Source organism: Vipera ursinii, assembly GCF_947247035.1.
Source record: "Vipera ursinii genome assembly, chromosome: 5".
NCBI lineage: Eukaryota > Metazoa > Chordata > Lepidosauria > Squamata > Viperidae > Vipera > Vipera ursinii.
This window is the reverse complement of record NC_139518.1, coordinates 65010554-65025821: the sequence shown is the minus strand read 5'-3', so window position 1 is coordinate 65025821 and position 15268 is coordinate 65010554. Positions and strand designations below refer to the sequence as shown.

At 37.8% G+C, this 15268-nt stretch overlaps 1 protein-coding gene across 2 annotated transcripts in view; it reads right to left on the bottom strand.

Moving 5' to 3' along the window:
- Positions 1–15268, bottom strand: part of MGMT (O-6-methylguanine-DNA methyltransferase) — a 220145-nt gene that overhangs the window by 204609 nt on the left and 268 nt on the right. The gene's annotated exons all lie outside the window — the stretch shown is intronic.

The following is a 15268-nucleotide window of genomic DNA, read 5'->3' as shown; positions in this document are numbered from 1 at the left end:
AAAAAATCTTTACAGCATCGGACTTTCCTTTCACCACCAGACACATCCACAGCTGAGCGTCCTTTCAGCTTTGGCCCAGTCGCTTCATTCTTTCTGGCGCTACTAGTACTAGCCCTCTGCTCTTCCCCAGTAGCATATTGGATGCCTTCCAACCTGAGGGGCTCATATTCCAGCGTCATATCTTTTTGCCTTTTGGTACCGTCCATGCGGTTTTCCTGGCAAAGATACTGGAGTGGGTTGCCATTTCCTTCTCCAGTGGATCACGTTTTGTCAGAATTCTCTGCTATGACCTGTCCGTCTTGGGTGGCCCTGCATGGCATAGCTCATAGCTTCATGGAATTATGCAAGCCCCTCTGCCACAACAAGGCAGTAATCCATGAAGGGGAAGAAAAGTATATCTGAAACTAGAATCCATTTTCAATATAATTTTTTTTTAATTTGTTTTTAACTTTTGTATCTTGGTTTTTTAATCACCCTGCAAACCGCCCTGAGTCCTTCGGGAAAGGGCGGTATATAAATGTAATAAAATAAATAAATAAATAAATATCTAAAGAAATATTCAAAGAAGTCTTTTAAACAATGCAATGACAACACACTTAAAATGTGTCATTTTAAATATTCAATTATCTTTTAAATCATTTTAAATTTAAAAATATATTTTAATGATTTTTACATCCTTCATTTTGTCCCTCATATTAGCAAAATGTATATGCATTTCTCTGCAGATTACCTTTTGCTTCAAAATACACTTCTAGACTTTCAAATATGGTGAGATACAGAGAATATTACATGTGTTACTATTAAAAGCTAGAAAAACTTTCACTTTCCAACTAATATACTCTTTTCTTGAAAATCTGCAAGAAGGATGATTCACTACTTCCCTGTTCCCAATCCTAATATATTTGTAAATACCTTTCGCTTACATTCACTTCTTAGAATTTAAATCTTCTCATAGCTGATGTTCATTCATTTGAAAAAAAAAGATATTAGGAAAAGTATAAAATATTTAGAAAGTCAGTTTAGTATATGTCACTAAAAAGGGAAGAATCATATTACAAAGACAGCATCAGTTTGATTTAGCTTTTTTTTAAAAAAAATTCTTAGACAGGCAAAAAATAACTAAGTGGCTTCATTAAAAAAACGACCATTCCATGGTTAACAGAGTTTAAAAAATACAATAAATGCACAAAAATGCTATTTCTTCCCAAGACTGGGAAGTTCTAATACATACAAGTCTGTCTCAATTTAATATTCAAATAAAAGCTATTATATCAATCCAGACTATGAATAAAATTTCATATGAAAACATTTAAAGTACATTAGATTTTTGGTCAAGATGAAAAAACCAAGCAATCTATTCTAATTGGGTTCCCATGGTAACTGTACAATTGGGTTTTTCAATGTAACATCCCAAAGGCCCAATGCGCACTTGTAAAATATACTTCAAACAGCCTGAATTGTTTTTACATTACAGCACTCCCAGGAAGATCAATTACTGTTCATCCCCACCCTAACTATTAGTGGCACACGTTGTTAACACTATTGGCCATATTAACATATGTCATGTAAGAACCACCACATCTTGCCATAATTATTTAAAAACTAAGCTCCATACTTTTAGACCTTCAAACACATTTTATATAAAGCCAATAGCAGTTGTCATGTTTACCAAATGTAAGAAATCAAACTCAAACATATACCAAGCAATTTAACTTTTTATATTGATTTCAAGCATAGAATCAATCATTAATAATTACATTATAAGATGACCCTCAAGGTTAATCATATTCTTAGAGGCTCTCACTATGGAATTATCAACAACCACTAAATGGAGATAACTGAAAAGAATTCAAATCCACCTTTTAAATATTAATGGCACAATATAAAACAAAGCATACTCACTAACTGGGACTGTTTTATGTGCAATAATTATAGCAACAATCTTTGTCTCCTTCCTATTCATGAACACTTCTCTCAACTAGCTCCTATTTCAAGGAGCAATAGTTAGGTAACAATCCATAAACCATCTAGGCAAAGTGTTTTATTTAGTTAAAATATTGGAAAGGTCTTAACACAGTTCTAATAGAGAAAATCCAGGTAACTAGGCTAGAAAAGATTTAGGTTTGTATAACAGTTTGATGCCCATCAAGATGATGCTAGCCATTAGATTCAGACTTAAACCCAGGGATTATTTCTGCAGATAATCCCATCAGTAACATTGTTATTTTTAAAGACATTGGTTACACAATTGTCAAAATCCACTTCAGTTTTTGCTTGTAACTTCCCTGAACAGTAATGATTGTATTCAAAAACACCAGCCTGCAATAAGAGTATTGTACAGAAATGCTGAAGCATCTGAATGTTTTCAATACTTAAAATAATTCTTTCATTGCTTGCACTTTACAATGATTGATCTAAATAACCATAAGACAATTTAAATATCATTATAACATCAATTGATCAATCAGCATCTTGCAGTGCTACAAGGCAATGTTACTCTCTCTTATTGACTAACAAGACAAGGTTGCAAGAACACAGCTTGCACACTCATTGAACAATTAGCATGTCTTCTGTCAGTAATGTTTCACTTTCCTAACATTCCTAATATGCAATCTGGTATCATCTAGTTATTTTGGCTTATAGTTTCCATCAGACCTAGTCAGAATAGCCAGTGAAAAGGTATTACAAAAGTTATAGTTCAAAACATCGTGCAGGCACTGATTTATCTGGTATTCTGATTTAAATGAATTGAATTCTGAAACATTAATCCATAATTTTATTTTATTTTTTATTTTTAATTCCATTTATATCCCGCCCTTCTCCGAAGACTCAGGGCGGCTTACAAGCTTAGCAGTAGCCTTCATTCTATGTATATGCCTGCTTATTAGGGCTTACACACACACACCCAGCGGCATTATTACAAAGTCAGCTTAATTGCCCCCAACAATCTGGGTCCTCATTTTACCTACCTCGGAAGGATGGAAGGCTGAGTCAACCTTGAGCCTGGTGGGATGCGCAAGAAGGAGCAGAATGTGTTACTCTATAACTTGGATCTGACATATACATTTCACTAATTCAATTCACAGCAGCATACATCTGATGCAACTCAGGAAGTGGGCCTTCTCTGTTGCAGCATTGCCCTCTGGAACAGCATCCTGTCAAGGATCTGTTTGACCCTTACCATGATGTTTAAATGGTCTTTAAAACTTGTTTTTTTCCCTCAGGTCTTGGGTAGGCTTCTGTCACTATTCCCAGGTAAGCCTCTGCCCCCCCCCCCGTCTCATATTCTGCATGTTAAGTTTGAATTTTTTTCTGGATGTGAATCATTCTTTTGTTTATATAATTTATTGCTGCTTTAAAAGGGGAAGATTTGGATGGGGAAGAACAGACTCCGGCTCAACCCGGCCAAGACTGAGTGGCTTTACGTACCGGCATCTCGTTTAGTCCAAGAGGTTCCATCTTTGGTTATGGGAGGAGAGGTGTTACCTCCCGTTGATAGGGCATGCAATTTAGGCGTCCTCCTGGATTCACGACTCAGTTTTGAAGATCATATTAGAGTCGTGGCCAGGGGGGCATTTGCCCAGGTTTGCCTGGTGCGCCAGTTGCGCCCCTATCTGGACCGAGATGCCCTACGTACGGTCACTCACGCACTCATTACCTCCCGTATAGATTACTGCAATGCTCTCTACATGGGGCTGCCCTTGAAGACCACCAGCTGGTGCAGAATGCGGCCGCGCGGGTAGTGATGGGAGCATCCCGATACTCCCATATTACACCCCTCCTGCGTGAGCTGCATTGGTTACCGGTTGTCCTCCAGGTGAGATTTAAGGTGCTGGTACTTACCTTTAAAGCCCTACATAGCTTAGGCCCGGGATATTTGCAGGACCGTCTGCTGCCGGGAACGACTTCCCATCGCCCAGTACGTTCACACAGAGAGGGCCTCCTCAGGGTGCCGTCGGCTAGACAATGTCGGCTGGCGACCCCCATGGGGAGGGCCTTCCCTGTGGGAGCGCCAGCCCTATGGAACCAACTTCCCCTTGACCTCCGGATGGCCCCGGATCTCTGGTCCTTTCTCCGCGCCTTTAAAACACTTCTTTTCCATCAGGCTGACCTGGACTGACGACAGGGATTTTAAAATGTTTTTTAATTTTTAACTTCAATTGTAATTTATTTTATTGGGGCTGTTAATTTAATTCTTTTGTTAGCCGCCCTGAGTCCTTCGGGAGATAGGGCGGCATATAAGTCCCAAAAATAAATAAATAAATAAAATAAATAAAAGTTACATAAATCTTCAGATATTTATGCCTTACAACAGGGGTCCCCAACCATCAGGCCACGGCACACTGCCAGGGCTTCAAAACCAGGCCAGGGAAGTAGCAGCCAAATGTGCACATGTGTGCATCCCCACTTGTGTGAGTAGCAATGTATATGTGCATGGTCCATTTGCGCAAGTGGCAGGAATGCATGGAGCTGCCGTGCGTTTGTCCATCATTCACGCAGAACTATGCTCCCCCAATCCGCAAAGCCAGAAAGGTTGGGGAACTCTGCCTTAGAAATATAAAAAATAAAGCAAAATATAGAAATCTAAGTTGGGAAATGTTAAAAATGTTGAAAAACTACACTTCTAACCTAAATAAAAGGCAGATATAGTATACTATATTTATTTTACAAAACAAAAGCAAGTAACATCAGTAGGATCTGTTGGATACAAAATGCACCTTGGACTCACAAATATCTAACTTTGGATCATTTTACTCAATAAATAATGGAAAAAGTATAATTATTTTGACTCATTTCTTTAATTGAAGTCCCATTAACCAGTTTTAGGCCTTGTGTGGATAAGAGCTCACATTTCAGGTCACATTTATGCAGAAATACTGAATTTCACAAACTTTTAAGTACCACATCAACACATACTAGTAATCTAATAATGCAGGTTTTCTTCTGAAACTTTAAGCATATAAGAAGTGGGACAACTATTATTGATCTCATATACTACCATCCTTGCCAGATAGCTTCACTTTCTGTCACTACCTTTTCCACACAGATTTAGTACCAAACAGTAAGACTAAGGCTCTCAAGGCAAGAATCAAATATTCTCAGACTATGCCAAATTGTTACATAAATACTTACAAGATATTTTCTGCTTACAAGGCCAGGAAGGATCCATCACATTTCTGTTGATTTGAAAAGGAAGTAAGACAAGTCCTAGAATGTGCATCTTGGGACTTAACTTCTTGCTTGCACTGCAAAACTATGCTGCTACTCACCAAATACAGTCATGGTTCGACAAAAAATCCAAATATATACCAGTGAACTTGATATAAATACTGAGCCCCCTGGGGGGAGGGGCAGGTAGTGTAGAAGAGTATAATTGTTCAAAAAAAAATTATGAGTAATTGGTGAGAGTGGAAGAAACAGTACTCAATTAAGTCAAAATAGATTTTTTAAAAAGTATTTCACACTGCATGAATATAGAATGCTCTAACCTAAACCTGACTATAGCCACAGCCTAAATTATACTGGAAGAACTAAACTCATATATGTTAGCCAAAACAATGGCTGTTTCCATGACACTTTCAGGTTTGTCCTCCCTAAAACATGCATGCTGTGTTTCAACTTGGGTCATCTCTCTTCATGGAGCATAAAACCAAAGGCAAAAAGGATGCAAAAATGAAGCTACCTTTCTAATATGCACTTCAAAAATTAAACCAATTGTCTTACATTACCAGTAGCTTCCTTTTTGCTACTCCAGCTTTCTTAAGAATACAGTAAACTACAAAACTCTGCAATCTGTCAATAAACTAAGCTTATTTTGAACTACTGTCATATGACTCAATTTGTCAGTAAAAACTGCCACCAGCGCTGTGCTTGCAGAAAAATGTCCATAAATGCATTATTGCGACTGGCAGATCGATGTCTATAATAAAAACAAATAGATTTAACAAGTGCTTGCTTTTACGAGTTGTGCTATTGGTAGAATGTGCATTCAGTTTCACCCCTCGACTTCTGGGAACGGGCAATGCAGACTGCATTGGATAGTTTGCTGACTCTACAAGTGCTGCAAACAGGAAATTTTTCTAACATGGGAAATCTTTAAATATATATTACACTGACATATGTACAGCTTAGAATATGCACATATCATATACTTAAAGATTTAGCTCATTTCATGGATTTCTTTAAAATATGCAAATTTGTCCCTATGAATGGGTAACTGTTTGTCAAAATAGTCTGAAATTGCTATAAAATAGCTGCATCATGGCTCACTATGGTTGAAGATGATGCAGAAAGGAATTGCATTTTGTTCCCATGGGGCTATGATTCAACTCTGATTGAACTGAGAATTGAGAAAAACCACTACTATATAACCTGAGTTTTTAACATTCAACACATGCATTAGGATGTCATCTTTTATGTTAGTGGTCTCCAGGGCAGTATAAGGAATAGTCATATAGTCTTCAAAGAAAGCAAAATTCTTAACATTACAATAATACAGTAAGATAAATAAACTACACTGTAACAGAAGCCTGTACTTATGCACACATATGTAACCCCACTGAATGTCATAAATTTACTTTCCAGTAAAAGGACAGAAATTTTCTATCACCAACTGAAAACACCACTACTCCTTTTTTCTCATAGAAATTAGTCTGATCCCAAATCAAGAGTGCCATCAGAGACTAACTGTATTTGCATCAGTAGCATTTATAACTTGTTATCCTAATACCTTTCCAGTCAGGCCCTGGTGCTTTGTGTTTAAGCAATCCCTGATAGCCTTCCCAGTGGGCATGAACTTCTCCTTCAGGCTACTACCGCTTTAGTGATGCCATTAACTGATTCTCTATATACCGTAAGCATTAAACAGTAGTGACAAGTTAATTACGGACTTATCAGGAGATAAAGTAGCCACAGTAACATAAGTTACTGTAGAACTAGTATAGTTTCCTATAGAGCATGGTGCGGTAGCTGCATACCGGTAAGTAGCGTAATTAATTTCCCATGGATCAGACTGTAGGTAAAAGTTGCTGAGGCCAGCTTCCAAGCACAGCTATTTTACCCAAACCCTTAAATATATGTTTATTTTGAAAACCTGAAGTCATATCAAGGCAACATCCATTAACAGCCTAAGCAACTGGCTAACTAGGCATTGTGTAAATACTAGACAGAGTAATCCAAGAGCAGGACCATACTTGATTGCCTGCCCATTTATATATTAATGTGTATTAATATTATTATTAAATCAATTTTAACATATATTTTAGGACACATTAAAATGAAATGGCAGTTTACATGAAAATCTTTGCAACTGAGATTTCATAATTAAGTATTTTTGAACTATCAATAGTACTTTTTCCTAAAACTATATTGGAGATCTTGAAATACTTTCCCTGTCCCAATACTAAATAACTTATTTGTTCCTATTTCCCTTTTCAACATAACTTGGAAAGTTATGCTACAATCTTTTGAGATAAACCTGTGCAGATTAATGCTGAAGACCAGAAATATCAATAAAGGCTAGTTTAACGAGGTTATCTTAACATTAAAATCTCTCTCTCTCTCTCTCTCTCTCTCTCCGTGTGTGCATGCATGCATGCATGTGCAGGCATATATTTTCACAGAAATGAAAGATATTAAGCAATATATTCATATACTGAAATACTTTCAAAAGGTTCACTAAAAGCTATAAAAAGCAAGACTATGTTTGAATTCCTGTACTGAGTAATTAAAGATAACTTCTTCATGAGTTTCATGAAGCTTCATAAACAAGTTTATGGAAACTGATAGATCTGTTCCTGCCAACCTGCCAAGTCTTTCAGATTTGGTCCCTAGAAAGAAGGAATTCAGGGCTTTTCTTGTTCACAACAAAGTCTAACAAAGCCATTCTTCACAGCCACAAAACACAGCAGCACCAAAGAATGAAAGGCAGAGCTTTACTGAAATATGCATTCTATACATTAAACTCTATTTTGGATTAGCATATTTTCATAATTTTATATTTAAAAACTTAATTTCATATTTTGAGAAAAACCTACCCATCTTGTATGGAGTTGAGGTTTCCAGGTAACTTGCTTTAATTGTTCTATATATGAGGGCAATTTGGAAATAAATTTCCGTTTGGTTATCAATGACAGACACTCAACAGATACAGAACTTTTATTATACACATTAGAAAACCAACACATTACATTGCTTTTTGACATAATCGCCATTCAAATTGAGGGACTTGTCATAATGTCTTACAAGATTTGAAATTCCTTAGTAGTAGTCTCTTGGCTCAAAACCTGAGCTAAAGCAGGAGTGATCAAAAATATCCAAACAGAAGTGCTTCAAAAGTTTTTGGGTGCATCTAGTGACGTGCGGGAGAGCATTATCGTGAACCAACACCACACCAGAAGTGGTGCCATAGAAAATCCAGCCAAATGTGAAGATGCCAAAGGAGTACTGCTAATGAAGTTCATGGAGTGTGGTTTGACCATCAATTCAGAAGTCTACCGTGAAAAGTTACAAAAACTCAGACAAGCCATCCATAACAAGCTTTGGGGCATGCTGACTTCCAGTGTGGTTTTGGTTCACATAATGCTCACCCACACACCACTAGATGCACCCAAGAAATTTGAAGCAGTTCTGTCCTGGGATATTTTTGATCACCACCACCACCACCCACCCATCGCCCAGATTTGGCACTGAGAGACTACTACTAAGGATTTTCAAACCTTGTAAGACTATATGAGAAGTGCCTCAATTTGAATGTCAAAAAGTAATGTAATGTTTTAGTTTTTTAATGTGTATAATAAACGTTCTGTATCTGCGATTGTCTGTCATTGATAATCAAATGGAGGTTTATTTCCGAATTGCCCTCGTACAAGTGAACTACTGCAGGAGTCAACAATTTTAATATCCTAAACATGACCTTATAAAGAAACCATGTCGATTTACCACAATCTGAATTTTTTGAAAATATATTTAAAACAGGACAGTATTTTCCCTACATTCAAATTTCTAGAAACATTATTCATCACAATAAATTTGACAAATTTGTCAAATTTAGATAATACCCATCTCACTGTCAGAGTGACTCTGGCTGAAGAAGTACAGTTAGGCTTGATTTTAACTCATGAAGACTTGTTCAACACAACCAAATAGTTTATGTGGCGAAAAAAGTATAAGTAAGTTGCCACAGGGTTCCTTGAAAAACTAAATATTCAATGCAGTTATTTGTTATCTTTTTCTTATTAGGAAAATAACCTGAGTAACAGGGGACTAAAAAATGCCTACCCTTGCAGTGGCTACAGTAATTAAACATTTAAATATTTCGCACCTTCACTAAAAGATAGGCTGCCCCTATAAGCTTTCTTTTAATATGTTAATCACAAAGAGTATATCTACCTGATAAGTTGGCTGAGTAAAAAAAACCCAAAACTCTAGTTATGTTAAAAAGAACAAAACTTCAGCAATTGCTATAATGCTGAGTCTATCAAAATCTAAAGGTATTTGAAGTCAAATTTGAGGACTATAATAGGATAACAATGCTGAAGGGTGTTCCAGCTGCAAAAAATAATGTTTTTCATTTAAAATTATGTTTAATTAAACATAAACACTCTTGATCTGTATGATTTCAGAATTCCTATGCTGTTATTGCTCTTTCAGTTAGGAAAATAATTTTTATGTACTATTTCATAAATAATAAAAATCAAGTTGATTCATAAAGTAACGGTTCAAACTAATCAAACTATATTGCAAAATGCTTACTGAACTATAAATTAACATGCTTAATTACATTTCCACAATTGTTTAAAAATGTCAAGAAATATCACTGGAAAATTGATTTTAATCAATGATATAAAATAAGAGCTCTCATGATTTAAATCAATTATTTAAATCACCTTGATTTAAATCAATCCTGCTTGTGTGTGCCACATCTGCAATTTTTTATGCAGAGTGGTGTATTTCTTATGAATTGGGGGAAACTGATGTTTTCATTAACTGAAGTGAAATTAAAAGCCGTGGATTTTATGTCTTTGTGGAACATCTTATGGTTATTCATCTTTTGCTTATAACTCATTTAATTCAAACTTCTTTAAACTGAGTTTGATATAATAAAAACAAAATATTGACATATATGTAATATATAATTTTGAACCCTTCAGTATGTGCCATTCACATACTGAAGAAGCACATCTGCAAGTAAGCGATTCATCAACCAACTTTGAGTTACCACTATTTTACTACAGGTAAACAAGAAAGGTAGCTAAACTTTTGGAGAAATGAAGCTATAAGAGTGATGAAAATGTAACACTAATAAACATTCTCACTTTTTGTCTTTGTACCCAGAGATGCTCACATGGATTCTTGGCTGTTCCAATTCAAAAGTCAATTTTAAAAAGTTATTTAAAAGTCAGTTTTAAAAAGTTATTTAAGTATAGACTTCTTTGGAAAGCCTAAAAATTATATAGTGTTTTATAGATACCAAGCCAATGAAACACCCTCATTTTGCAATACCATAAATAGTAAAAATAAGCTTGTAAGCAAATCTAAACTATTATACACTTCTCTCAAGATCTAGACTGCCTCCACTCAGGATTGGACAAAAAATAATAATAATCTAAAACTGGCAGGAAAAGCTAGGAAGATGAAGCTATGGTAGATTATTTTCTGTTTTAGTTTTTTAGTCTTTCTTGGCAGTACTACCCACCTACTGTATCCATTGAGTTTGGTTTTGATTTTTTTTAAAGTTCCTTAATATTTCAACCGCCTGCTTTGGGAATGCACAAACCACCCTCAGACCAGAAGCTCGAGGAAAAAAGCAGATGCATTTTGAAGCAGGACTATCACCAAATATGGAAAACAGTTCACTCGCCTGCGAATGAGAGCAAGTCAAGAAATTGGAAACAGACACTGAAAGGAGACGGGGTTGAAACATTACCCCAACTGGATATTCTGGGTTTGTTTTTTTAAATGGTTCAAAAAGCTGTGAGGCCTTGGTGTCTTGGCTCTATCAGTTGTGACCATTAGGTCACTAGATGTTTCAGGCTCTCCTTACTTATCTCCCAACTAAGAAAGTACAGGTAGTCCTCAATTTGCGACCACAATGGAGCCCAAAATTTATGTTGCTAAGTGAGAAATTCAAATGACTCTTGCCCCATTTTATGACTTTTCTTGCCACATCTCTTAAGAGAATCATTGCTGTTGTAAAATTAGTAACATGGTTGTTAAGTGAATCTGGTTTCCCCATTGACTTTGCTTGTCAGGAGGTCACAAAATGTGACCACACAACCCCAGGACACCGCCACTCTCCTAAATGTTACTCAGCTGTCAAGCATTGGAAGGTAAATTATGTAACCATGGGGATGCTGCAATAGTCATAAGTGTGAAAAATAGCCGTCTCTTTTTCCAGTGCCATTGAACTGTCACTAAGCAAACTGTTGTTTTAAGTCAAGGACTACCTGTACAAACTTGTGAAAGGCAAGATAAGCTGTCAGGCACTCTTGCAGAAGCACACGCTGCCTATTTCTCAATTCTAGTCATAACTGGGTGTTTCTTTTAGGCGGGGGGGGGGGGGAGGCAATCAAGGTTGACTCAGCCTTCCATCCTTCCGAGGTAGGTAAAATGAGGACCCAGATTGTTGGGGCCAATTAAGCTGACTTTGTAATAATGCCGCTTGGGTGTGTGTGTGAAAGCCCTAATAAGCAGGCATATACATAGAATGAAGGCTACTGCTAAGCTTGTAAGCCGCCCTGAGTCTTCGGAGAAGGGCGAGATATAAATGGAATTAAAAATTAAAAAAAATAAAAAAAAAATCCCCTTGTTCTAGAATAGGGGGAATAAATTATTATGTAATCAGATGGTTACCATTCTTTGGGAGGTCTGCATTCGGATTCGGGTGGAATAGCAGTCAATTCTCTCAGCCCAACTCACCTCACAGGCTTGTTGTGAGGAAAACAGGAGGGCTATTAGGTATGTTCGCCACCTTGCGTTGCCTATAGTTAATAAAGGCGGGAACTGGCTGTCTATCTCTCCTTAGCAGGAGAAACCCAAAAGCCTATTATCTGTATGTATATCCCATATATATATATATATATATATATATATATATGTGTGTGTGTGTGTGTGTGTGTGTGTGTGTGTGTGTGTGTGTAAATTACTAACAAAGAATTAAAGGGAAACTGAGATGCATTTCTGACTTGTTAGTCGTCATCAGCCAGCTATACCCATCTGAGATTCGAACCAGGGCTGATTGCATATGAGGCAGTGTTATTTGCCTCTAAGCCACAAGGTCTCTCTCGCTCTGTTAGCTTTTTTTTTCTGCAAGGGAAGATATGTTTCAAATGTTAACTATTTAGATTACCTTGCTAGGCCCCAAACATGGGGCAAATTTTTATTTCCTGTTTTCAGCCTATCTTGAAGGCTATCGAACAGGCAGTAGTCACACCGGACAATTCATATATTTGTGTAAATTACTAACAAAGAAAATTTGCCCCATGTTTGGGGCCTAGCAAGGTAATCTAAATAGTTAACATTTGAAACATATATATATATATATATATATATATATATATATATATATATATATATATATATATATATATATATATGGATCCTTGGTTTTTCGGGTTTTTCCCCGCGTAGAATTAAAGGTGTAGGCGCAACGTTTCGACGGAATCCCATCCGTCATCATCAGGCTTCTGCTTCCTACTTCTGGGAGAAGCATGTGGCTCTTGCTCTTTGTTCCTCTTTTTTAAACTGCCAGAGGGGGTGTGTTCTGTGGAGGTGTGCTCTGATTGGGTAGGGGACCAAGTGTGTTCTGATTGGGTGGGAGTGTGTTTTGAATGGTGGGGGTGTTCTGATTGGGTGGGGGTGTGTTCTGAGTGGATGGGCTGGTCTCAGCTGCCAGCTCCAGAACTGAGCTGGTGAGTGGTGCTGCTTTTGTTCGGCTTCGTGTTTGTGGTGGTGCCATGTTTTTATAGTGGGTGTCAGTTTGCTTATTGTGTGGTTTGGAGGGGTTTAAAGTGGCTGATGTTGCAGCTGTAGTTAGGTTTCTGTTTTGTGGTTGTGTGTCTTTATCGTTGTGGGTTCGGATTTGCTTTTTGAATGGTTGTGTGGTGGTGATGTCATGTGATGTTATCATGAGTTTGGGTCTGGTATCATTCTTGGTGGTTGGGCTTCGTCTGTCAATCAAGGCGGGTTTCCAAATGGCTGGTAGACGAGAGGTATCATCTCGTTTATTCATGCTGTGGGGGCGTTTTTCTATCTCAATGGCTTCTCTGATTATTCTGTTGTTAAAATGTTCAATTTTGGCGATAGTTTTGGTTTTTTTAAAATCAATTTCATGTCCCGTGGCTTCAAAGTGTTGGACCAGGGATGAAGTTTGTTCTCCCTTTCTGAGTGAGTTTTTGTGCTCTTCAATGCGTGCACTTATTCTTCTGTTGGTCTGTCCGATGTATGTGGTGGGGCAGGTGGTGCATGGGATTTCGTATACTCCTTGGTTTTCTAACCCAATTATGTCCTTGGGGTTTCTTAGGATGGTGGATATTTTTCTGTCTGTGTAGAATGCTGTTTTGATGTTGTGTTTTTGGAGGACCTTGCTGATTCTGTCTGTGGTCCCTTTTAAGTATGGGAGGAGGGCTTTGCCATTTTCTTGTTCTCTGTCTTGGGTTTTTGTGGGTGTCTCTCTTTGGATTAAGTTGGTAATCGTGTTTCTTTGGAATCCATTGGCTGTTAGTACATTAGTGAGAGTGTGTAGTTCGGTTTTTAGGTGTTGTTCGTCAGCTAGGTGTTTTGTTCTGGAGATGAGTGTCTTGGCTACGGAGTTGATCTGTGCTGGGTGGTGGTGTGAGAGTGCGTTCAGATAGCGGTTTGTGTGTGTTTTTTTATGGTAGATAGTGTGTCCTAGGGAGCCGTTGGATTTCTTGTAGACTAAGACATCAAGGAAGGGAAGTTGATTGTTAGCTTCTGTTTCCATGGTGAATTGTATTTTGGGGTGTAGGCTATTGAGGTGTATGAGGAAGTCATCCAGTTTTTCTTTGCCGTGTGGCCAGATTACGAAGGTGTCATCTACGTATCTGAGCCAGAGTTTGGGTTTGTGGTTGGATTTTTCCAGAGCGAGGGTTTCAAAGTGTTCCATGTAGAGGTTTGCGATGACAGGTGAGAGGGGTGATCCCATGGGTGCTCCTTCCATTTGTTTGTATCTTTGTCCATTGTAGATGAAGTATGTGTTAGATAGGCAGTGGTTGGTCAGATCTAGGATGTGTTTTGGGGGGTTGTATTTATTTAGGATAGCTGTCAAGGCTTCTTTGATTGGTACTTGGGTGAAGAGGGATACAACATCGAAGCTCACAAGTAGGTCCCAGGGCTGTAAGTTTAGTTTACTTATGATCTCTATGAATTGGAATGAGTTTTGTACGTGTGAGGTGATGGAATTTGCATAAGGCTGTAGTTGTTTGGCAAGAAATTTGGCTAGATTTTGTAGAGGTGAGCCTATGGAGCTGACTATGGGTCTGAGTGGGGTTCCTTCTTTGTGTATCTTGGGCAGACCATAGAGCTTAGGACATCTGGATGATTTTTCTCTGGGAATGATTGTTTTCTGGATCTCTTCACTGATGGGTGTGGCTTTTATTTTTGATTTTTTGACAAAGGCAACGCCACGGTGGTAATGAACTCATCTGACTACCATACCAAATTATCCAACCTACTCCGAGACTCCACATACAAACTCCTCAAGACAGATCCCACCACCTACCTGGAAAAAACCACAAAATCAAAAATAAAAGCCACACCCATCAGTGAAGAGATCCAGAAAACAATCATTCCCAGAGAAAAATCATCCAGATGTCCTAAGCTCTATGGTCTGCCCAAGATACACAAAGAAGGAACCCCACTCAGACCCATAGTCAGCTCCATAGGCTCACCTCTACAAAATCTAGCCAAATTTCTTGCCAAACAACTACAGCCTTATGCAAATTCCATCACCTCACACGTACAAAACTCATTCCAATTCATAGAGATCATAAGTAAACTAAACTTACAGCCCTGGGACCTACTTGTGAGCTTCGATGTTGTATCCCTCTTCACCCAAGTACCAATCAAAGAAGCCTTGACAGCTATCCTAAATAAATACAACCCCCCAAAACACATCCTAGATCTGACCAACCACTGCCTATCTAACACATACTTCATCTACAATGGACAAAGATACAAACAAATGGAAGGAGCACCCATGGGATCACCCCTCTCACCTGTCATCGCAAACCTCTACATGGAACACTTA